This window comes from Rutidosis leptorrhynchoides, chromosome 2 (genome assembly GCF_046630445.1).
Source record: "Rutidosis leptorrhynchoides isolate AG116_Rl617_1_P2 chromosome 2, CSIRO_AGI_Rlap_v1, whole genome shotgun sequence".
Taxonomy (NCBI): Eukaryota; Viridiplantae; Streptophyta; class Magnoliopsida; order Asterales; family Asteraceae; genus Rutidosis; species Rutidosis leptorrhynchoides.
The window spans coordinates 434,829,021-434,853,615 of NC_092334.1; the positions used below are offsets into that span (position 1 = coordinate 434,829,021).

The 24,595-nt window shown below is 34.5% G+C and overlaps 1 pseudogene; it reads left to right on the plus strand.

Annotated features, from left to right (window-relative positions):
* Positions 1–1,053: 1,053 nt before the first annotated feature.
* LOC139889231 (galactoside 2-alpha-L-fucosyltransferase-like) overlaps positions 1,054–24,595 on the plus strand; it is a 60,035-nt pseudogene continuing 36,493 nt past the window's right edge.

Genomic DNA, 24,595 nt, shown 5'->3' on the forward strand with positions numbered 1-24,595 from the left:
AGGTCCAGGGTTCGAACCTGGCTTCTGAATGACCAAATTAAACATGGACTGAAATAGGCTCCAATGAGGTCAGCCCAAAGGGAAGGTTTTGCCGACCCGATCCGGGACTAAGGTCCGGTCCGCCTGCCCCTCGAGATGGTTTAAGGGTTCGGATCCCTGTGATCGTGGTTCGGGTTTTCTGCCCGAACACGTGTGTGTGTGCAAATGATGACTAGGCTTCGGTCCGGACTGATGCAATCTTGCCGTTCAAAAAAAAATTAGCTCCGTTAAAGTAATACGCAATCGATAATAGTTAAATTTGGGATCAAGGAGTTAAGGGATTGTCCTCATATCTCTTGTGCTTTTTAAAATTTAATTTTAGGCCCCATTGTTTCTTGAATTTTCAGATATTGGTTTATTATCGTACTACTTGAACTCATTAATTAGAAGCGTACAAAACTTCTAAAAAATTAGTGTATTAGTATTATTATTTTTTCAGGATTTTTTTTTTTTTTTTTTTTTTTTTTTGTTTTTTTTTTTTTTTCATTTCTATTTGGAAAGGGTGGGTATTTTATTCATATTTACACTATCTAATTGCGCACGAGTGTTTTTATTTAGATTTACACTATCTAATTGAGTTACTTGCCTAATCACTTTCAACTCTTTTCAAGTCACTTAAAATATATTATTAGTGAGGTTTGATTCAAATAATTCTTATAAGAATATCACGATATCACGAGATGGCTACATTAACGTACTACTTAAACTTTTAATCATTTACTGTATTACTTAATTTGCCCCATTTTTATCTTGAATAGTTTTGGCTCGATTCAAATCGAAACTCAAACTTACACCAACGTACAAAAGTGCTACCAATATAAACACTACATTGTCAACCCATTATTCTTAAATTCACATAACACCATATTAATCATTCAAAAAACTCAAACTTACACCTCTACACAAACTCAATCTAATTCAAATCAACTATTAACAATCCAAAAACAAAACCTTCTAATAAATGATTAGTCAACAATTTTGACTTCCGTTCACGTAGTTTTTTCTGTTGTAGATATGAGAAGATTGCACAAGAATTCAAGTGATCAACCTGAGATTTTGAATCTTGAAAACGGTGGCGTATTACGTGATCAACAGACCAAATTCGTGTTGAATCTGTTGAGATTCATGGAGGGTTTTGTTGTATTTTTGGTTCTTAATGTTTTGTCAATAATGTTTGTCATCTATAAGCATTTTGCTGCAAATAGCATTTGGACCGTTGTTGATCATGTTAAAGTTCTTGATGAATCCCCTTCCAGAGGTATGGCCCTAGAGGCAAAAAGAAACCATAAATATTTCGAGAACCGCTTAATTTTTTGTTTTATTCTTTTACATTTTTTGCAAGAGAAATTCTAAAATCACAAAAAATGTTTGCAAACAAATTATTACAAACTCACATGACAAGGTTCACTATCCAATCAAATTACATTTCACTTTCTCTTTTTGTTTATATTAGGGCTGTTAAGTACTACTACGTATTAGGTTTGATGCTGTTTAATTCGAAAATCAAACCAAATAGATCAAACCGAATTCATGTTCAATTTTTTATAATGTTTAATATCAGTTTACAAAACTAAAATTCGATTTTTAATATAATTTTTTTGAATTCATTTCAGCTGGAAAGTGAACTTAAAACCGAAATCAAAAAGTATATATTATTTTATGAATATGTGTACACCATAACTCGAATTTTATATCGAAAATTCAATTCGAAATCAAGTTTTATGATTATTTTATTCAAAATATGATTTTAATTATTTACATTTTGGTTTAAATTGAACTAAAATCAAATTCGATTTTCAGTTTGGTTAATGTTTTTCTTTCGAAATTTGAATTCAGTGGCGGTTCGATTTTCGGTTTCTCTCAAAACCCTTGATCGATATATATATGTATATATATATATATATAGTAGAGGGATCAAATGAGAACTTTTTTTGTGTGAGAACCCTGAGAACTCAAAAATACACTGAAATTCGAGCAACAAAAAGGAAATTCGAGCAAAAAAAAGAAATTCGAACAAAAATGGGACACGGGCGAAAAAAAAAAAGCAATTCGAGCAAAAAATGGGACAAAGGCGAATACAAAAGTGATATTCGAACAAAAAAAAGGAGGGCGAACAATTTTGTGTTCTACATTTTTGATATTCGAACAAAAAAATGTAGAACACACGGGTAGTCGAACAAAAATGTTGATATTCGAACAAAAATGTGTTCTACATTTTGAAATTGGAACAAAAAAATTTTTTTCTCGACTATGATTTTTTTGTTCATCCGTGTTTTTTATTTTTGCTCGAATTTCTTTTTTTTGCTCGTCCGTGCACCTTTTTTGCTCGAATTTCAGTGTTTTTGGAGTTCCTAGAGTTCTCACACTAAAAAAGTTCTCACCTCTCCCTATATATATATATATATATATATATATATATATATATATATATATATATAGGGGCAGGATCAATGGGGAAGTAACCAATCGGGGGGAAGCGGGGGAAGAAAAAAAATTCGTTTTTTTTTTAAAATAAAAATTTCAGGCATCAAGATTACACAAAAATATGAACATTTAGAAAAGACACTTCGTGATGAATGTTATTATTTAGGCGGGAAAACGATCGACAAAAATAACATTCAATTTAATATTGTTCGTGAAGAATGTGAACGTTTTTTTTCTTCATGTTTTGTGAAGTAAAATTTAGCCCGATTTAGAGTTTAGGGTTTAGGGTTTGGTGTTTTGGGTTTATTCCATAAACCCAAAACACCAAACCTAAACCCTAAACCCTAAACTCTAAACCGTTCGTGTTAAAAACTCAATCTAAATCATAAATCTAAACCCTAAATTTCTAAACCCTAATATCTAAACCCTCTAAACCCTAATACCTAAAACCTCAACATACGCTCGAAAATCACGATAATTGTTAAATATTAGTTCTTCGAGCATTTTTCCGCCAAAATAAAAATATTTATCACAAAGTGTCTTTATTAAATGTTCATAATTTCATCCAATCTATAATGTTCGTGAACAAAGTTTTTTCAAAAAACGAAAATAAAAATAAATGTTGCTTCCCCCCGATTGGTTACTTCCCTCTTGATCCTACCACTATATATATATATATATATATATATATATATATATATATATATATATATATATATATATATATATATATATATATATATATATATATATAGTGGTAGGATCAACGGGGAAGTAACTAATCGGGGCGGCCGGGGGGGGATGCAAATTTTTTTTTTCGTTTTTTGAAAAAATTTTGTTCACGAACATTATAGATTTGATGAAAATATGAACATTTAATAAAGACACTTTGTGATAAATGTTTTTATTTTGGCAGGAAAACGCTCGAAGAATTAATATATAACACTTATCGTGTTTTTATCGTGTTTTTATCGTGTTTTTCGAACGTATGTTGAGGTTTTAGATATTAGGGTTTAGATATTAGAGTTTAGATATTATGGTTTATAGGGTTTAGAAATTTAGGGTTTAGGGTTTAGATTTAGGATTTAGATTGAGTTTTTAACACGAAAGGTTTAGAGTTTAGGGTTTATAGTTTAGGGTTTGGTGTTTTGGGTTTATGGAATAAACCCAAAACACCAAACCCTAAACCCTAAACTCTAAATCGGGCTAAATTTTACATCACAAAACATGGAAAAAAAACGTTCACATTCTTCACGAACAATATTATCTTGAATGTTATTTTTGTCGATCGTTTTCCCGTCTAAATAATAACATTCATCACGAAGTGTTTTTTCTAAATTTTCATATTTTCGTGTGATCTTGATGCTGGAAAAAAAAATTCCAAAAAAAAAATGAAAAAAAAATATTTTTTGCTTCCCCCTGCTTCTCCCCGATTGATTACTTCCCCATTGATCATGCCCATATATATATATATATATATATATATATATATATATATATATATATATATATATATATATATATATATATATATATATATATATACATTAGGTTTGTATTATGCTTTGTTTAGATTATTTAAGCAAATACTAATTAATAAAATTAGTTGTTGATTTAGGTTATGTATGATTGTCACTTATTTATTGTAATAGGTGAAGAAGACGATTCGTCAGCATCATTTGAGAAGCACGAACCGAATCTATTTTATTCAAGTATTGAAGATGATGAAAAGCTACTTAACGATGGCCTGTTTTCGAGTCTGTTTGACAAAGATTTTTGCCTTAGTAGGCAACAAGTATCATCATAACGAAAAAAATCACCATACAAACCTTCATCTTACCTTATTTCTAAGTTAAGAAGATACGAAGCTCTTCACAAACGTTGTGGACCCTACACAGAGTCCTACAACCGAACTGTATCAAAACTAACGTCTGGTGACAGAATTAAGGAAAACTCAAATTGTAATTATCTGGTCTGGTTATCGTCAGATGGGCTTGGGAACCGAATGTTATCTTTGGGTTCAAGCTTTTTGTACGCTATATTAACAGATCGCGTTCTACTTGTTGAACGCAGAGTTCACTTAGATGATCTCTTCTGTGAACTTGTTGGAAGCTTCGACGAGCCCAACACACCCACTATAGAGGACCTATGTTATACTCACTCACTACACCAACACTTTGACGTTGGTTAGCCTTTAATTTTATAAATCTTTAGTGCACAATAATACTTAGGCGACAGTGTCGACCATATATAATTCAGGCTGTATAACCGACCATATTTCACTTAGGCAGCAGAGCCGATCATATAATAAAAATAACACAAGTGCACTAAGAACTTAAACACGAACTAAGGCTTAACCGGGAAACTTAACAAATAACACTTTTATTAATACAAAATACAATTACAATATTACTTACTTATAAGTTTTTTCTCTTCTCTCACACTCTTCTTACTTCCTCACAACTCTCACACCTTTCACACAAATGAAATCACCACTCATATTTATACTACTCCATGAAAAGTTCTACACACTAGATATTTCCATGGATAAATATCTAGATATTTTTACCACATAAAAATATCTAGATTTTTCTTTTACATTTTATCTTCTAGATTTTTCTTTTATATTCTAATATCTAGATATTTTCTTATACATATTAATATCTAGATATTTTACACATATACATCTACTAATTCCATATTATTTTATAATACCAAATTTGCATTGTATTTTAACACTCCTCCTCAATGCAAATTTTCTTCCAACGATGTCTTGCAGACCATTCCAAGTGCTTCTCTGAATTTTGTAAACTTCGGTATACTTAGGCTCTTGGTGAATATATCTGCAACCTGTTCATCTGTCTTTGTTGGCATCATCTTGATTTTCCCTTCAAGGACCTTCTCGCGAACATAATGATAGTGCACTTCTATATGTTTTGTTCTTGCATGAAAGACTGGATTCTCTGCTAGTCGTATAGCTGATAGGTTATCGCAAAGAAGATAGTTGTTTCAACCATGCAATTTCTTGTGTTGCAGATGATGCCGATCGATACTCTGCTTCAGTGCTTGACAAGGATACTGTTGGTTGTCTCTTGATGCACCATGATATTACTCTCGATCCAAGACTAAACATGTATCCAGTTGTTGATCGTCGTGTATCATAGTCTCCAGCGTAATCGGCGTCACAATATCCAGTCACGTGACATTCTTTTGTTTTCTTGTATAAAATACCAAAGTTAATAGTGCCTTTAACATATCTTAAGATGCGTCGTACAACATCAAGGTGAGGCTTCTTCGGATTGCTCATGTATCAACTAACCACTCCAACTGCATAAGATATGTCTGGCCGGATTAGTGTGAGATAAATAAGACTTCCGACCAATTTTCAATACATGGTAACATCTTGAAGACTTTTTCCTTCATCTGCTCGTAGTTTTGTATTCGGATCCATCGGAGTTGAGATAGGTTTGCAATTAAACATTCTGTACTTTTGTAAAAGATCTCGCGCATATTTCTGCTGTCCCAGAAATAATCCTTCTCTTTTCTGCTCTATTTCGAGTCCAAGAAAATATTTGAGTTCTCCAAGCTCCTTCATATGAAATCTGATAGACAGATTCTCTCTTGTTCTTTGTATCTCCTCATAGTGATCTCCCGTGATGATTAAGTCATCCACATATACTAGCACTATGGCTAGTTTCCCTTGATCTTGTTTCACAAATAAACTAGAATCTGAAGGAGCAACTATGAAACCACTTTGTACCAAGAACTCGTCAATCTTCCCGTACCAAGCTCTTGGAGCCTGCTTCAATCCGTATAGTGCTTTCTTTAATTTGCAGACATGGTCAGGATGGAACTTGTTCTCAAAGCCTCTTGGTTGCTCCATATAAATGTCTTTGTCAAGTTCTCCATGTAAGAAAGCGTTCTTGACATCCATCTGCCACAACTTCCAAGATTTGCTAGCGGCTAAAGCTAGTAGAGCTCGAATTGTTGTGATCTTCGCCACTGGACTAAACGTTTCTTCATAATCCAACTCATATTGTTGAGAAAAACCTCTAGCAACAAATCGAGCTTTATACCTTTCAATGGAGCCATCTGATCGAGTCTTCACCTTGTAAACCCATTTACAAGATATTGGTTTTACATCTTTTGGCTTTAGAACTAAACTCTATGTCTGGTTTTCTTTTAGTGCATTAATTTCTTCTTCCATCGCTTTCTTCCACTCTCGACTTTGTGCTGCTTCTTCATAAGTGGAAGGCTCAATAGGTATTGATTCATCCACATGAGCAGTATTGGCATACCTCGGATTAGGTTGCCTTGGTCTTGTTGATCTCCGTAATTCTTGTACATGCTCCTTGACATCCATTTGGCTTGGTCGAACCTCCTTGGATACAGATTGACGCACACCAGTTTCCATGGAATTGTTTCTTTAGAGTACGACTCTTCTCCTTCTTTAGTTGGATCTACTATTTGGTCTTTACGTTCTTCTATTTCTTCTGGAACTTCTTCCAATCCATGAGATTCTGAAAGCTCTATCTTTTGAGGTGACCACCATGAAGAAGCTTGATCAAATACCACATTTCTGAAAGTATGGCACTTTTCAGTATTTGGATCACAACATCTCCATCGTTTTCTTGATTCATCATAACCGAAAAAAATACACCGAATTACCTTCTTATCAAATTTGCTTCGGAGATGATCTGGCACGAAGACGTAGCATACACATCCAAAAACCTTGAGATGGTTGACGGTTGGCTTGATCTTCCATAATCTTTCATATGGTGAAGTATATCCCAACTTTGTTTGTGGGAGTCTGTTAATCACGTACGATGACGTCCTCATACATTCGGCCCAAAATCTGCCTGGTACATTCTTACCTTGAAGCATACTTCGACAAGTTTCGGCAAGGTGGCGATTCTTGCGTTCCGCCACTCCATTCTGCTGTGGAGTATTGGAGCAAGTTAATTGCCTTCTAATCTTGTGCTTCTCAAGATACATATTGAACTCAGTCGACAAATATTCTCTTCCATTATCAGTGCGTAAGCACCGAATCTTATAATTGAACTCACTTTCTATCTTATTCTTAAACTCTTTAAACTTCAGAAAAGTCTCCGACTTCTCCTTCATGAAGTAAACCCATACATACCTTGAGAAGTCATCAATGAATGTCACCATATATTTCATTCCTCCAAGTGATGTTTGTTTCACTGGGCCAAAGACATCTGAGTGTATGAGCTCTAGTGGTGCCTTAGACTAGTGCTCTGACTTCTTGAATGGCAATTGGTGAGCTTTGCCAAATTGACATCCAGCACGTATTGTATCTGTTCGGTTATCAATTTGAGAAAGCCCATTTACTATGCGTTTCACCATCATTTCCTTTAACTTATTGTAGCCCACATGCCTAAGACGTTCATGCCACAGATCAGCCGTCTCATTCTTTCGAGTCTTGTCCACATATGTTGTTTCAGCAGATAGTACATAGACCGACTCTATTCTTCTTCCTTGCATAATTGGATTGCCAACCACCTTCACTCTCTTGAATACGGACACATCTTCTGGTCCAAAGAGCACATAATTCCCTTCTGCTGTCAATTGTGGTACTGACAGTAAATTCTTCTTTAGGTCAGGGACAAGATACACCTTCTCGAGTTGGAGCTTATGAGAGCCGCCTTCATTTGGAATTATTGTCTTTCCAATGTGAGAAATAGATAACCTTGAATTGTCGGCTGTTGATAATGCTAAAAACGAACATATATTTCATAGCATTATTCCTAAAGAAAGACAAGCTTTTAGTTGCAACTGTTCTATTTACAAGTGATATTCGTTTAAATAATAAAAGGTGAAGACAAAAGACAGATTCGACGAATTGAAGACGCAAACGACCAAAAAGCTCAAAAGTACAAAATACAATCAATGAGGTTCCAATTATTGATAAGAAACGTCTCAAAATTACAAGAGTACAAGATTCAAAACGCTAAGTACAAGATATTAAATTGTACGCAAGGACGTTCGAAAATCCAGAACCGGGACCAGAGTCAACTCTCAACGCTCGACGCAACGGACTAAAAATTACAAGTCAACTATGCATATGAATATAATATAATATATAATTAATTCTTAAAATTAATATATATATTATATTACATTTATAAAACGTCGGCACAAGGAAACAAGCAACATGTGAGCTCTCCCAGCTGGTCATGCGATCGCATGGCCAGGAAGAAGAAAGTCCATGCGATCGCATGGCATGAAAAGTCAGGCCACATCTCCTATAAATTCGCAGTTTGGTGCACCACAAAAACATATCTATCTCTCTCTCAATATATACGTAAATATATATATATAATTTATATTTTAATTTTAATTTTAATTTTAAATCCTAATAATAAGGGTATGTTAGCAAATGTTGTAAGGGTGTAAGTCGAAATTCTGTCTGTGTAACGCTACGCTATTTTTAATCATTGTAAGTTATGTTCAACCTTTTTAATTTAATGTCTCGTAGCTAAGTTATTATTATGCTTATTTAATCTGAAGTAATCATGATGTTGGGCTAATTACTAAAATTGGGTAATTGGGCTTTGGACCATAATTGGGGTTTGGACAAAAGAACGACACTTGTGGAAATTAGACTATGGGCTATTAATGGGCTTTATATTTGTTTAACTAAATGATAGTTTGTTAATGTTAATATAAAGATTTACAATTGGACGTCCCTATAAATAACCATATACACTCAATCGGACACGATGGGCCGGATATTTATATGTACGAATAATCGTTCATTTAACCGGACACGGGAATGGATTAATAGCCACTAGAATTATTAAAACAGGGGTGAAATTATGTACAAGGTCACTTGGCATAATTGTTAACAAAGTATTAAAACCTTGGGTTACACTCAGTCGACATCCTGGTGTAATTATTAAATAAAGTAATAAAACCTTGTTACAGTTTAAGTCCCCAATTAGTTGGAATATTTAACTTCGGGTATAAGGATAATTTGACGAGGACACTCGCACTTTATATTTATGACTGATGGACTGTTATGGACAAAAACCAGACGGACATATTAAATAATCCAAGACAAAGGACAATTAACCCATGGGCATACAACTAAAATCAACACGTCAAACATCATGATTACGGAAGTTTAAATAAGCATAATTCTTTTATTTCATATTTAATTTCCTTTATTTCATATTTAATTGCACTTCTAATTATAGCACTTTTATTTATTGTTATTGTATTTAATTGCACTTTTAATTATCGTACTTTTTAATTATCGCAAGTTTATTTTATCGCACTTTTATTATTCGTAATTTCATTATCGTTATTTACTTTACGCTTTAAATTAAGTCTTTTATTTAATATTTTACGTTTGGTTTTAACTGCGACTGAAGAATTAAAATCGACAAACCGGTCATTAAACGGTAAAAACCCTCCTTTATAATAATAATATTACTTATATATATATTTGTATTTTTATAAATGTAAACTAATATAGCGTTAAGCTTTGTTTAAAGATTTTCCCTGTGGAACGAACCGGACTTACTAAAAACTACACTACTGTACGATTAGGTACACTGCCTATAAGTGTTGTAGCAAGGTTTAAGTATATCCATTCTATAAATAAATAAATATCTTGTGTAAAATTGTATCGTATTTAATAGTATTTCCTTGTAAAATTTAAAAGCTATTTTATATACACCTCGCATAACATCAAGTATTTTTGGCGCCGCTGCCGGGGATTACGCTTAAAAGCCGGAAGCGCAACGCTAATATAAAAAAAACAAAAATATAAATATATTTTTTTAGAGTTTGTTAAATATTTAAGTTCTATAAAAGTTTCTTTATCTTTATTTTGTAAAAATATAATTTTTATTTAATTTATAAATATATTTTATAAATATATTATTCAACAAAAAAAAAAAGAAATATATAAACTCGAGCCCGGTACTGTAGCAGCCCATTCTGTGGCCCGAAACCCTAGTCCATGCGATCGCATGGCCGGGTAACTTAGGACTCATGCGATCGCATGAGCCCTGCTGACACGCCACAGTTTGACATCGTACTGCATTAATTACGGGTAATTATTATTATTAATATATTTAAACCCTAATTAGGGTTATATATTATATTATTTAGTTTAGTTTATTTATTATTTGTATTATTTAGTTAAATTAGTTTAAATAAATTATAAATTTAATACTTTTATAAAAAAATAATATAAAAATAATATTTTTATAAAAAATGTACTTTTTACAACTTTTTGTATATTTTTATATTTTGTCCCTTTTTAATAGTTTTAGCGTAATATTTGTATTTTTAGCTCATATGTAGTTTTAAACATAGTTTTTGCCATAGTTATTTTTACTTCTAGATTTTTAGGCTTTGCCGTAAAATTCCTTAAGCGCTTTTTCTTTAGACTAAGATTTAGGTGCTTTAGAATTTTGCGACGCCTTTTTAAGTTTTAGTTTCTTTTTAAGTTATTTCTATTTGGGATTTAGTTTTTCCTGTAAGCTTTAATATTTTTAGACACCTTTTACCTATGTATCAATTATCATTCCAATTAGTAATCTCAATTTGCGATTATAATTTTAAGTTAGTTGTAGTGATAAGGTTGGGTTAGTCAAGTGTTTTTAAGTTTTATAAGTTTCTTTTATTTTTCCGTCGCCTTTTATTTTTCTTTCTTATTTGTCTTTTCGACCTTTTTCGAAGAGCTCTTTTTCTGTCTTATTTCTCGCCATCCTAGTTTTTAGGACATAGATTTTTAATCTACTTCTTATCTAAATTTCTTAAAATTATGAAAATTTATTTTAAGTAGTTAAATTGATAGACATCAAAATTTTCTGGTTCGTAGTAATAGTTGGATTTGTACGTGGACCGGGTTATTGGAGCCAAACAGTCCTCAATTATATTGAGACCAAACGAATCCTGCCCCTCTGCTGCATCTTTTGGCTATTCGAAACGTGGGCAAAATCAGAAAAGTCTATTGATTGGATAACTTATTATAATTTTTCTTTCCTTTTAAAAACTAATAGGATATTCAGTGAATGCACCGAGCAAGACGTTCACCACCTTTTGCACGTTCACCACCTGTAACTAGATCAAGACATTTAGCAAATATTACCGCCGTTGATTTTTCTTTAGAATCTTCATCCAGTCGACCAAGTACTCCGGTTCAAATTTCCGATAATCCATTTTTTGAACCCGACCTCACAATTGAGAATCCGGAGAATATTCAGGGACGATTCATAGATCCTGAACCACTAAACTTTCCTCCAGAACCACCAATCATTCAAACAGAGATTGTTGAGGAATGAACCATTAAATCAGAATCCTCCAGTGATTCCGATTCAACAAATTCAATTATGGAGAATCTGGAACCTTTAAGTATGGAAGACCGAATGAGAGCTAAACGCACTGACCAAGGTCACGCAATTACTCATCCAGACAATAATGCGCCAGATTATGAAATCAAAGGACAAATTCTACACATGGTGACTAATCAATGCCAATTTAGTGGTGCGCCGAAGGAAGATCCAAATGAACATCTACGTACCTTTAATAGGATCTGCACACTATTTAAAATCCGAGAAGTTGAGGATGAACAGATATATCTCATGTTATTTCCCTGGACTTTAAAGGGAGAAGCCAAAGATTGGTTGGAATCGTTACCTGAAGGGGCGATTGATACATGGGACGTTTTAGTTGAAAATTTTCTTAAACAATTTTTTCCTGCATCTAAAGCCGTAAGACTTCAAGGAGAAATTGTTACGTTTACACAGAAGCCAAATGAAACTCTATATGAGGCGTGAACTAGATTTGGAAAGTTATTGAGAGGATGTCCGCAACATGGTTTAGACACCTGTCAAATAGTACAAATATTCTACCAAGGATGCGACATCACTACAAGGAAAGACATCGATATAGCAGCTGGTGGTTCTATTATGAAGAAAACCGAAACTGATGCTTACAAAATTATTGATAACACTGCTTCCCACTCACATGAGTGGCACCAAGAAAAAGATATCGTTAGATCATCTAAAGCAGCTAGAGCCGATTCTAGCCATGACTTAGATTCCATTTCCGCAAAGATAGATGCTGTCGAGAGACGAATGGAAAAGATGACTAAAGATATTCACTCAATACGAATTAGTTGTGAGCAGTGTGGAGGACCACATTTGACAAAAGATTGTCTCAGTATTGAATTAACGATGGAACAAAGAGAGAATATTTCATACATAAACCAAAGGCCTGGAAATAATTATCAGAATAATTATCAACCGCCAAGACCAATTTACAATCAAAACCAGAATTATAATCGAAATATTCCATACAACAACCAACAAGGTCCTAGCAATCAACAAGTATCTAACAATACTTACAACCAGCAAAGACCTAATTTTCAAAACAAACCACCACAACAAACCGATGATAAAAAGCCGAATTTAGAAGATATGATGACGAAGCTAGTTGAAACTCAAACGCAGTTTTTCACATCTCAAAAACAAACCAATGAACAAAATGCTCAAGCATTTAGAAATCAACAAGCTTCTATTCAAAATCTGGAACAAGAAGTAAGTAACCTAGCAAGATTAATAGGTGAAAGAAAACCGGGAAGTCTACCTAGTGATACAAATGCTAACCCCCGGAATGAAACAGCTAAAGCCATTACCACAAGAAGTGGTACAACACTTAAACCACCTGAAATACCTGTAACTTCTGATGAAGCTATTCCTACTCCACAAGAACCACAACCTGATCAAGATAAGGAAAAAGAACCGGTAGTTGAAAAGGTTAATGAAGATAACACAGTTAAGGCTAAACCTTATGTTAAACCATACCAACCACCACTTCCTTACCCGAGTAAAGTGAAGAAAGAGAAACTTGAAGCCGAGCAATCCAAATTCTTGGATATGTTTAAACAGATAAATGTAAATCTTCCTTTCATTGATGTGATTTCAGGAATGCCTAGATATGCTAAATTCTTGAAAGATCTAATCTCAAATAGAAATAAATGGAAGAACTCTCGGCTGTTACTATGAATGCTAATTGTTCAGCAGTGCTGTTAAATAAGATACCAGAAAAACTATCTGATCCAGGAAGTTTCACAATTCCATGTTTTCTGGGTAGTCTTAGTTCAATAGAAGCATTGGCAGACTTAGGTGCTAGTATAAATTTAATGCCGTATTCACTATACACTAAACTAGACCTTGGAGAATTGAAACCAACTAGAATAAGTATACAACTAGCCGATCGATCAATAAAATATCCTAGAGGGATAATGGAGAATATGCTAGTTAAAGTTGGTACTTTAGTATTTCCAGTAGATTTTGTTGTTCTGTACATGGAAGAAGATTCTCAAGTTCCTCTCATATTAGGAAGACCATTCTTAAACATAGCTAAAGCAATGATAGACGTGTTTGGTAAGAAATTGACCCTAAGTATAGAGGATGAGAGTGTTACCTTTTCAGTTGATAGAGCAATGCAACAACCACAATCTGCAGATGATACATGTTATTATATTCAAACTATAGATTCACATGCAGAATTATTAGAAGAATTTCCAGAATTACAAGGAACAGGAGAATGTTCTTTAGGAGAAGGAACTGAACCAATTGATGAAGTTGAAATGTTAGCTACACTTATAGCTAATGGATATGAACCAACAACAGAAGAAATTCAAATGCTAAAAGAAGAAGACAGATATCGATACAAATCATCGATAGAAGAACCTCCAAAATTAGAGTTAAAGCCACTTCCAAACCATTTGGAATACGCTTATTTACATGGTGAATCTGAATTACCTGTAATAATATCGTCTTCTCTTACTGAAAATGAGAAATCACAACTCATTTCTGTGTTGAAAGCTCATAAACCAGCCATTGCATGGAAGATTCATGATATTAAAGGAATAAGTCCTTCGTATTGCACACATAAAATCCTTATGGAAGAAGGTCATAAAACGTATGTGCAACGCCAACGAAGACTAAATCCTAATATGCAAGATGTAGTTAAGAAAGAGATTATTAAACTGCTAGATGCAGGTCTAATTTATCCAATTTCTGATAGTCCATGGGTAAGCCCAGTTCAATGCGTACCTAAGAAGGGTGGCATGACTGTCATTACAAATGAAAAAAATGAGCTTATTCCTACTAGGACTGTACCAGGATGGCGTGTGTGAAATGTCCCATTCTTATTGATTAAAAACGTTCCATATTAATTGATTTCGTTGCGAGGTTTTGACCTCTATATGAGATGTTTTTCAAAGACTGCATTCATTTTTAAAACAAACCATAACCTTTATTTCATAAATAAAGGTTTAAAAGCTTTACGTAGATTATCAAATAATGATAATCTAAAATATCCTGTTTACACATGACCATTACATAATGGTTTACAATACAAATATGTTACATCGAAATCAGTTTCTTGAATGCAGTTTTTACACAATATCATACAAACATGGACTCCAAATCTTGTCCTTATTTTAGTATGCAACAGCGGAAGCTCTTAGTATTCACCTGAGAATAAACATGCTTTAAACGTCAACAAAAATGTTGGTGAGTTATAGGTTTAACCTATATGTATCAAATCGTAACAATAGACCACGAGATTTCATATTTCAATACACATCCCATACATAGAGATAAAAATCATTCATATGGTGAACACCTGGTAATCGACATTAACAAGATGCATATATATATAAGAATATCCCCATCATTCCGGGACACCCTTCGGATATGATATAAATTTCGAAGTACTAAAGCATCCGGTACTTTGGATGGGGTTTGTTAGGCCCAATAGATCTATCTTTAGGATTCGCGTCAATTAGGGTGTCTGTTCCCTAAGTCTTAGATTACCAGACTTAATAAAAAGGGGCATATTCGATTTCGATAATTCAACCATAGAATGTAGTTTCACGTACTTGTGTCTATTTTGTAAATCATTTATAAAACCTGCATGTATTCTCATCCCAAAAATATTAGATTTTAAAAGTGGGACTATAACTCACTTTCACAGATTTTTACTTCGTCGGGAAGTAAGACTTGGCCACTGGTTGATTCACGAACCTATAACAATATATACATATATATCAAAGTATGTTTAAAATATATTTACAATACTTTTAATATATTTTGATGTTTTAAGTTTATTAAGTCAGCTGTCCTCGTTAGTAACCTACAACTAGTTGTCCACAGTTAGATGTACAGAAATAAATCGATAAATATTATCTTGAATCAATCCACGACCCAGTGTATACGTATCTCAGTATTGATCACAACTCAAACTATATATATTTTGGAATCAACCTCAACCCTGTATAGCTAACTCCAACATTCACATATAGAGTGTCTATGGTTGTTCCGAAATATATATAGATGTGTCGACATGATAGGTCGAAACATTGTATACGTGTTTATGGTATCTCAAGATTACATAATATACAATACAAGTTGATTAAGTTATGGTTGGAATAGATTTGTTACCAATTTTCACGTAGCTAAAATGAGAAAAATTATCCAATCTTGTTTTACCCATAACTTCTTCATTTTAAATCCGTTTTGAGTGAATCAAATTGCTATGGTTTCATATTGAACTCTATTTTATGAATCTAAACAGAAAAGTATAGGTTTATAGTCAGAAAAATAAGTTACAAGTCATTTTTGTAAAGGTAGTCATTTAAGTCGAAAGAACGACGTCTAGATGACCATTTTAGAAAACATACTTCCACTTTGAGTTTAACCATAATTTTTGGATATAGTTTCATGTTCATAATAAAAATCATTTTCTCAGAATAACAACTTTTAAATCAAAGTTTATCATAGTTTTTAATTAACTAACCCAAAACAGCCCGCGGTGTTACTACGACGGCGTAAATCCGGTTTTACGGTGTTTTTCGTGTTTCCAGGTTTTAAATCATTAAGTTAGCATATCATATAGATATAGAACATGTGTGTAGTTAATTTTAAAAGTCAAGTTAGAAGGATTAACTTTTGTTTGCGAACAAGTTTAGAATTAACTAAACTATGTTCTAGTGATTACGAGTTTAAACCTTCGAATAAGATAGTTTTATATATATGAATCGAATGATGTTATGAACATCATTACTACCTCAAGTTTAGTAGGTAAACCTACTGGAAGTGACAAGAAATGATCTAGCTTCAAAAGATCTTGGATGGCTTGAAAGTTCTTGAAGTAGGATCATGACACAAAAACAAGTTCAAGTAAGATTTTTACTCGAATTAAGATAGTTTATAGTTATAGAAATTGAATCAAAGTTTGAATATGAATATTACCTTGAATAAGAAAGATAACCTACTGTATATAACAAAGGTTTCTTGATCTTAGATGATTACTTGGAATGGATTAGAAAGCTTGGAAGTAAATTAGTAAACTTGAAGGGATTTTTGAAGTGTTCTTGAAGTGTTCTTCCTATGATGATTATAGCTTGATTCTTGAAGTGATTTTTGATGAAGATGATGATTAACTACTGGAAAAATACGTTCATAATAGTGTGTGTGTGTGTTGAGAGAGAATTAGAAAGAGAATTGGAAGTGAACTGGAGTGAATGATGAGTGGTAATTGGTGAGTGGTAAGTGGGGTTAAAAGGAGTTCTAGTTAGTTGACTAGCTCATGGTAGAAGTTAAAATTGATTAGTCATATATGACATAATCAAGAGTGGAATCCCATGCTAGTTCCTATTGGTATATACTCATAGTAAGTACGTTTTGAAGCTGTGTATAATACGGGTAAGAATACGACTAGAATTCTTGATGAAAGAAAAGAATGGAAAAGTAACTGTAACCATTTTCGTTAAGTATGAGTGTTTTGATATATGTCTTGAAGTCTTCCAAAAGTATTTTAATACATCTAAATACACTACATGTATATACATTTTAACTGAATCGTTAAGTCATCGTTAGTCGTTACATGTAAATGTTGTTTTGAAACCTTTAAGTTAACGATCTCAATTAATGTTGTTAACCCATTGTTTATTATATCTAATGAGATGTTAAATTATTATATTATCATGATATTATGATATATTAATATATCTTAATATGATATATATACATTTAAATGTCGTTACAACAATAATCGTTACATATATGTCTCGTTTCGAAATCCTTAAGTTAGTAGTCTTGTTTATATGTATATAACTCATTGTTAATATACTTATGGAGATACTTACTTATCATAATCTCATGTTAACCATATGTATATCCATATATATATATCGTCATGTCGTTTTTACAAGTTTTAACGTTCGTGAATCGCCGGTCAACTTGGGTGGTCAATTGTCTATATGAAACATATTTCAATTAATCAAGTCTTAACAAGTTTGATTGCTTAACATGTTGGAAATATTTAATCATGTAAATATCAATCTTAATTAATATATATAAACATGGAAAAGTTCGGGTCACTACAGTACCTACCCGTTAAATAAATTTCGTCCCGAAATTTTAAGCTGTTGAAGGTGTTGACGAATCTTCTGGAAATAGATGCGGGTATTTCTTCTTCATCTGATATTTACGCTCCCAGGTGAACTCGGGTCCTCTACGAGCATTCCATCGAACCTTAACAATTGGTATCTTGTTTTGCTTAAGTCTTTTAACCTCACGATCCATTATTTCGACGGGTTCTTCGATGAATTGGAGTTTTTCGTTGATTTGGATTTCATCTAACGGAATAGTGAGATCTTCTTTAGCAAAACATTTCTTCAAATTCGAGACGTGAAAAGTGTTATGTACAGCCGCGAGTTGTTGAGGTAACTCAAGTCGGTAAGCTACTGGTCCGACACGATCAATAATCTTTAATGGTCCAATTTACCTTGGATTTAATTTCCCTCATTTACCAAATCGAACAACGCCTTTCCAAGGTGCAACTTTAAGCATGACCATCTCTCCAATTTCAAATTCTATATCTTTTCTTTTAATGTCAGCATAGCTCTTTTGTCGACTTTGGGCGGTTTTCAACCGTTGTTAAATTTGGATGATCTTCTCAGTAGTTTCTTGTATAATCTCAGGACCCGTAATCTGTCTATCCCCCACTTCACTCCAACAGATCGGAGACCTGCACTTTCTACCATAAAGTGCTTCAAACGGCACCATCTCAATGCTTGAATGGTAGCTGTTGTTGTAGGAAAATTCTGCTAACGGTAGATGTCGATCCCAACTATTTCCGAAATCAATAACACATGCTCGTAGCATGTCTTCAAGCGTTTGTATCGTCCTTTCACTCTGCCCATCAGTTTGTGGATGATAGGCAGTACTCATGTCTAGACGAGTTCCTAATGCTTGCTGTAATGTCTGCCAGAATCTTGAAATAAATCTGCCATCCCTATCAGAGATAATAGAGATTGGTATTCCATGTCTGGAGAGGACTTCCTTCAAATACAGTCGTGCTAACTTTTCCATCTTGTCATCTTCTCTTATTGGCAGGAAGTGTGATGATTTGGTGAGACGATCAACTATTACCCAAATAGTATCAAAATCACTTGCAGTCCTTGGCAATTTAGTGATGAAATCCATGGTAATGTTTTCCCATTTCCATTCCGGGATTTCGGGTTGTTGAAGTAGACCTGATGGTTTTTGATGTTCAGCTTTGACCTTAGAACATGTCAAACATTCTCCTACGTATTTAGCAACATCGGCTTTCATACCCGGCCACCAAAAATGTTTCTTGAGATCCTTGTACATCTTCCCCGTTCCAGGATGTATTGAGTATCTGGTTTTATGAGCTTCTCTAAGTACCATTTCTCTCATATTTCCAAATTTTGGTACCCAAATCCTTTCAGCCCTATACCGGGTTCCGTCTTCCCTAATATTAAGATGCTTCTCCGATCCTTTGGGTATTTCATCCTTTAAATTTCCCTCTTTTAAAACTCCTTGTTGTGCCTCCTTTATTTGAGTAGTAAGGTTATTATGAATCATTATATTCATAGATTTTACTCGAATGGGTTCTCTGTCCTTCCTGCTCAAGGCATCGGCTACCACATTTGCCTTCCCCGGGTGGTAACGAATCTCAAAGTCGTAATCATTCAACAATTCAATCCACCTACGCTGCCTCATATTCAGTTGTTTCTGATTAAATATGTGTTGAAGACTTTTGTGATCGGTATATATAATACTTTTGACCCCATATAAGTAGTGCCTCCAAGTCTTTAATGCAAAAACAACCGCGCCTAATTCCAAATCATGCGTCGTATAATTTTGTTCGTGAATCTTCAATTGTCTAGACGCATAAGCAATCACCTTCGTTCGTTGCATTAATACACAACCGAGACCTTGCTTTGATGCGTCACAATAAATCACAAAATCATCATTCCCTTCAGGAAATGACAATATAAGTGCCGTAGTTAGCTTTTTCTTCAATAACTGAAATGCTTTCTCTTGTTCATCATTCCATTCAAATTTCTTCCCTTTATGCGTTAATGCAGTCAAGGGTTTTGTTATTCTGGAAAAGTCTTGGATGAACCTTCTGTAGTAACCGGCTAGTCCTAAAAACTGGCGTATGTGTTTCTGAGTTTTCGGGGTTTCCCACTTTTCAACAGTTTCTATCTTTGCCGGATCCACCTTAACACCTTCTTTGTTCACTATGTGACCGAGGAATTGAACTTCTTCCAACCAAAATGCACACTTTGAAAACTTAGCGTACAATTCTTCCTTCCTCAACACTTCTAACACCTTTCTCATATGTTCACCGTGTTCTTGGTCATTCTTTGAGTAAATAAGTATGTCATCAATGAAAACAATGACAAACTTGTCAAGGTATGGTCCACACACTCGGTTCATAAGGTCCATGAACACAGCTGGTGCATTAGTTAAACCAAACGGCATGACCATAAACTCGTAATGATCGTAACGTGTTCTGAAAGCAGTCTTTGGAATATCATCTTCTTTCACCCGCATTTGATGATACCCGGAACGTAAGTCAATCTTTGAATAAACAGACGAGCCTTGTAGTTGATCAAATAAGTTGTCGATTCTCGGTAGTGGGTAGCGGTTCTTGATGGTAAGTTTGTTCAACTCTCGGTAGTCGATACACAACCTGAATGTACCATCTTTCTTCTTGACAAACAAAACAGGAGCTCCCCACGGTGATGTGCTTGGTCGAATGAAACCACGCTCTAAAAGTTCTTGTAATTGGCTTTGCAGTTCTTTCATCTCGCTGGGTGCGAGTCTGTAAGGAGCACGAGCTATTGGTGCAGCTCCTGGTACAAGATCTATTTGAAATTCAACGGATCGCTGTGGGGGTAATCCCGGTAATTCTTTCGGAAATATATCGGGAAATTCTTTTGCAATGGGAACATCATTGATGCTCTTTTCTTCAGTTTGTACTTTCTCGACGTGTGCTAGAACAGCATAGCAACCTTTTCTTATTAGTTTTTGTGCCTTCAAATTACTAATAATATGTAGCTTCGTGTTGCCCTTTTCTCCGTACACCATTAAGGGTTTTCCTTTTTCTCGTATAATGCGAATTGCATTTTTGTAACAAACGATCTCTGCTTTCACTTCTTTCAACCAGTTCATACCGATTATCACATCAAAACTCCCTAACTCTACTGGTATCAAATCAATCTTAAATGTTTCGCTAACCAGTTTAATTTATCGATTCCGACATATATTATCTGCTGAAATTAATTTACCATTTGCTAATTCGAGTAAAAATTTACTATCCAAAGGCGTCAATGGACAACTTAATTTAGCACAAAAATCTCTACTCATATAGCTTCTATCCGCACCCGAATCAAATAAAACGTAAGCAGATTTATTGTCAATAAGAAACGTACCCGTAACAAGCTCCGGGTCTTCCTGTGCCTCTGCCGCATTAATATTGAAAACTCTTCCGCGGCCTTGTCCATTCGTGTTCTCCTGGTTCGGGCAATTTCTAATAATATGGCCCGGTTTTCCATATTTATAACAAACTACATTGGCATAACTTGCTCCGATACTACTTGCTCCGCCATTACTCGTTCCGACACCATTTTTTCCTTTCTTTCTATTAACCCCTGGTCCGTAGACCTCACACTTCGCCGCGCTATGACCATTTCTTTTACACTTGTTGCAAAATTTGGTGCAGAACCCCGAGTGATATTTTTCACACCTTTGGCATAGCTGCTTCTGATTGTTGTTGTTGTTGCGGTTATTATTGTTGTTGGGATGATTGTTGTAGTTGCTGTTGTTGTTGTTGTTGTTGTTGTTGTTGTTGTTGTTGTTGTTGTTGGGCCGTTTGTTGTAGTTGCGATTGATGTTGCGATTGTTGGGATAATTGTTGCGATTATTGTTGTAATTGCTGTTGTTGTTGTATTGGTGATTCTTATCACCGTTTTCCTCCCACTTTCTTTTGACTTGCTTCACATTGGCCTCTTCAGCAGTCTGTTCTTTAATTCTTTCTTCAATCTGGTTCACTAGTTTGTGAGCCATTCTACATGCCTGTTGTATGGAGGCGGGCTCGTGTGAACTTATATCTTCTTGGATTCTTTTCGGTAATCCTTTCACAAACGCGTCGATCTTCTCTTCCTCATCTTCGAATGCTCCCGGACACAATAGGCACAATTCTGTGAATCGTCTTTCGTACGTGGTAATATCAAATCCTTGGGTTCGTAACCCTCTAAGTTCTGTCTTGAGCTTATTGACCTTGGTTCTGGGACGGTACTTCGCGTTCATCAAGTGCTTGAATGCTGACCACGGTAGTGCGTACGCATCATCTTGTCCCACTTGCTCTAGATAGGTATTCCACCATGTTAACGCAGAACCTGTGAAGGTATGCGTAGCGTACTTCACTTTGTCCTCTTCAGTACACTTACTTATGGAAAACACCGATTCGACCTTCTCGGTCCACCGTTTCAATCCGATCGGTCCTTCGGTTCCATCAAATTCCAAAAGTTTGCAGGCAGTGAATTCTTTATAGGTGCATCCTACACGATTTCCTGTACTGCCAGATCCAAGGTTATTGTTGGTATGTAGCGCAGCCTTTACTGCGGCTATGTTTGAAGCTAGAAAAGTACGGAATTCCTCTTCATTCATATTCACAGTGTGTCGAGTAGTCGGTGCCATTTCCTTCAAAATAGTCAAATGGAACAAGTTAATCATAGAGAATATTAAGAGTAGTTAATAGTATTTCGTAGCATAATATGAACTCATTTATAAAAGCTTTTTCTTCATATTAGCGTTTTATAAGTTTAAATTCGGGTAGTACCTACCCGTTAAGTTCATACTTAGTAGCTAATATACAATTCAACTACTACAATTCTATATGAAAAACTGATTGTTATAATATTTCGCGTTCAAAATTTTATACAATATTTTACAAACTTACAATACCGCTTATTTTACATAAAGCATGAAATATAGCACACAATAACTTTGATACAAGATAGTTGTGAAGATAATTCTAGCTAGTACACAAGTCGTTCAGCAAAGGCAATAAAGACACGTAATTCATACGTCCAGAAACAAGTCATGCATTCTGGTTTTACTAGGATTACTTCCCATCCTTGGTCTTGTGGAACATAACCGTTATGGTCGTTGATAAGACAGCGTGTTGTAACGTCGTCAAAGGGACGAGGGTTACGTAATGACCAACAGTCTCGTAATAACCTAAAAACCTCATTTTTTACCCCAATTACCGACTCCGTCACTTATGGGAACGTTTTGTTTAATAGTTGTAGCCCGATGTTCTTGTTCTCACTTTGGTGAGAAGCGAACATTATTAACCCGTAAGCATAACATGCTTCTTTATGTTGCATGTTAGCCGCTTTTTCTAAATCACGAAGTCCTATATTCGGATATACTGAGTCAAAATAATTTCTTAACCCGTTGCGTAAAATAGCATTTGGGTTCCCCGCAATATATGCGTCAAAGTAAACACATCGTAACTTATGAATTTCCCAATGTGATATCCCCCATCTTTCTAACGAAAGCCTTTTATAAACCAAGGCATTCTTGGAACGTTCTTCGAATATCTTACAAATTGATCTCGCCTTAAATAGTTGTGCCGAGGAATTCTGACCGACTCTAGACAAGATTTCATCAATCATGTCTCCGGGTAGGTCTCTTAAAATATTGGGTTGTCTATCCATTTTGTGTTTTTATACTGTAAAATAGACAAGAGTTAGATTCATAAAAAAATACTTATTAATACAAGCAATTTTTACATATATCATAAAGCATAAGCACACTATATTACATATATTACACCACACGAATACAACTATCTTATTCCGACTAGCTCGTTTCTTCTTGTTCGGTTTTGGTTCGTTTTGCCAAGTTTCTAGGGATATATGATGTTCCCCTAATACGAGCCGTCGTTGTCCACATTGGTTTAGAAAAACCTGGTGGTTTAGAGGTTCCCGGGTCATTGTTACAACTTAAGGACTTCGGGGGATGACGATACATATAAAGTTCATCGGGGTTGGAATTAGATTTCTCTATTTTTATGCCCTTTCCCTTATTATTCTCTTTTGCCTTTTTAAATTCAGTTGGGATAATTTCTATAACATCATCGGAATTCTCGTCGGAATCCGATTCATCGGAGAATTGGTAATCCTCCCAATATTTTGCTTCCTTGGCGGAAACACCATTGACCATAATTAACCTTGGTCGGTTGGTTGAGGATTCTCTTTTACTTAACCGTTTTATTATTTCCCCCATCAGTTCTATTTCTTCTTCCGGTTCCGATTCTTCTTCCGGTTCCGATTCTTCTTCCGGTTCCGACTCTTCTTCCGGTTCCTCTTCGGGAACTTGTGAATCAGTCCACGAATCATTCCAATTTACATTTGACTCTTCATTATTATTAGGTGAGTCAATGGGACTTGTTCTAGAGGTAGACATCTATCACATAATATCAAACACGTTAAAAGATTAATATATCACATAATATTCATATGTTAAAAATATATAGTTTTCAACAAAAATGTTAAGCAATCATTTTTAAAGAAAACACGGTCGAAGTCCAGACTCACTAATGCATCCTAACAAACTCGATAAGACACACTAATGCAAATTTTCTGGTTCCCTAAGACCAACGCTCTGATACCAACTGAAATGTCCCGTTCTTATTGATTAAAAACGTTCCATATTAATTGATTTCGTTGCGAGGTTTTGACCTCTATATGAGA